Below are 2333 nucleotides of genomic sequence, written 5' to 3' on the forward strand. Positions count from 1 at the left end.
CACAAAACTCACAAAGCAATACATAAAGAGTCTCCCGTTGAACACTTCAGACCTATCCTCGATACTTGGTGGTTTCAGCACATAGCTCCACCCATCATATAATTCGGCTCTCTTGTACACATGGTGAACACTCAGTACCACCCATGTGACCTAGCCAATTTGTCTCGTAGCTCTCTTATCTACATGGTGTCCTTCACCTGAAACCATGCATGCGACCTAGCTACATATATCCCGTAGCTCTGTTGTCTACATGGTGTACACATAGTATCACCCGTGCGACCTAGCTACATCTGTAACATCCTGATTTTCGGGTTTTTCGCGATTCTTGATATTTTAAGTAAATTTCTAAAATTTGGTAGGTGATGATGGAATTCATAATTTGGGTATGTAAATGGGCTTATGGAAGGCCCATGAGTTGGCCAAAACCCGGTGGAATTTTTAAATTTTGGACTTAGGAGTTAGGGGTTCTGGCTAGGTGCCCTTATATTAAGTTGTGGGTAAACCAGATCACAAAAGATCCTCCGCCAAGTGGCTAAGTGACGCCACTAGGGAGCTTTAAAGGTGGCGTGTAAGTGTTGGGGAAGACACGGATCGATTCCTGTGTTGGCAAATAGGAGTATTTTTTTTTGTGCAGGAAGGGTAAGTGTTGGAACCTGAGTGGATTCTGTAAGAGGAGAGAGTTGGATCAAGTCAAATGCATAAATTAAGGAAGGATAAGGGGAGAGATTTTAGGGATGTGATATGGAGATAGAGTTGGCCGAATAAGGGAGTTTGGAGAGGGGATTTTCGGCAGAGGGGTATTAGGTTAGTAATTTCGGCATTAGGGTCTTAGTTGTGCTGATTTTGTTCTTTGGTGTGTAGCTTTTTCTCTCTTTCTTTTCCAGCCAAATCTACCTCCCTTCTACTCAATTTTCTTCCTTTTTATTTCTTTCAAATCAGCCCACTATTTCCTTTCATTCACCATTGTTTTCCCTTATCTCTATTTTTGCCGAAGTGCCGTAAAAAGCCGAATCAGTGAAGATAGGGGGTGCCGATTCTTTGTGACCAGCAACCTTTTTCTTCCTTTTCAATAGTTGGCGTTCGGTTCCTTTACCTTTTAGACATCCGGATTCAAGAGGAGAAAGACTATGGTAAGTGTTCAAACTCTAAACAATTCCTAGTGTAGCTTTGGTCAAAAGCCGAAACTCCAAGTTTAGGGAGATGGCCGAATATGGGCATAGAATCTATGGGGTCTTCTTTTAATATTTTTGGTTTATTTATTGAAGGAGCAGCAAGGTGTAGTGTCAATTTGGAGTAGCTTGGATCGCCGGAGTAGCTAGGCCTAGTCATCAATCGCGACAAAGGTAAGGTGCCTAAGGCCATTATGGATGGTGGCCGAATGTATAAGTGTTAATATTGGAAAGTTCTTAATTTGGTTCAATTATTGCGAGATGATCTATTTAACAATTGATTATAGGAGAAATCGCATAGGAGATCTCGTCAAGGAATATCGCAAATCGTGTGTAACGAACCCTTTCACGACTTAAAGCGATAAAATGCGAAAAGTCGAAATGCCAAATTCGGCATTTCGAGGACTTGTGAGCAATGCTGAACGCTCACTAGTTAGTTAGAATCGATGAGACGGTGATCGAGAACGATGGAAACGGTAAGAATGTGATTTTGACGTTCTTGGTAAGTTGGGCCTCGAGGGGTCAAGTGGGGCCCATTGGGCTTTTGGGCCCATTTGGGTAAAATTGGTAGAAAATGGAAATCTGTTATATGGCATGATAAGACTGTTAAAACCGTTATGGAATATAGGCTAAATGGGCCTAGATGACGAAATTGGCTAAGTAGGGCCCATTAGGGGTTTTAGGCCCAATAACTCGATTTCGCTAAAAATGGGCCAGAATCACTGTTTGCACCCATGGATTGTTAGTAATCGTTAATGAACATGGAAATCCTAATTTTTGGTAAAATTATGAGATTACCCTTATACCATGAAAATGACCGTTTTGCTCCTAGGTAAAAATGACCATTATACCCCTAGGGTTTATGTATGATTTTAATACATGGGATTTTGATAAATATGGTATGTATGATATGCACATGAAATGTATGATATGCACATGATATGTATGATATGCACATGAGGTAATCATAAATGCATTGGGTTGGGTTTTTATATGGATGGAGGAAGTGAAAAAGGGCTTATGCCCCAGTTATCAAAAGGGCTTATGCCCCAGTTATCAAAAGGGCTTATGCCCCAGTTATAAAAGGGCTTATGCCCCAGTTATAAAAGGGCTTATGCCCCAGTTATTGAAAGGGCTTTTGCCCCAGTTATTAAAAGAGGCTAG

The 2333-nt window shown here is 41.1% G+C and overlaps 1 long non-coding RNA gene across 1 annotated transcript; it reads left to right on the plus strand.

The window, feature by feature from the left end:
- The first annotated feature begins 1057 nt into the window (after positions 1-1057).
- LOC128285366 (uncharacterized) lies at positions 1058-1496 on the plus strand. The gene is made up of 3 exons (XR_008275884.1): positions 1058-1130; positions 1266-1343; positions 1457-1496. It is a non-coding gene; the product is annotated as an uncharacterized LOC128285366 (long non-coding RNA).
- Positions 1497-2333: the final 837 nt, after the last annotated feature.

The sequence above is a fragment of the Gossypium arboreum genome, chromosome 12, assembly GCF_025698485.1.
Source record: "Gossypium arboreum isolate Shixiya-1 chromosome 12, ASM2569848v2, whole genome shotgun sequence".
NCBI classification, from domain to species: domain Eukaryota; kingdom Viridiplantae; phylum Streptophyta; class Magnoliopsida; order Malvales; family Malvaceae; genus Gossypium; species Gossypium arboreum.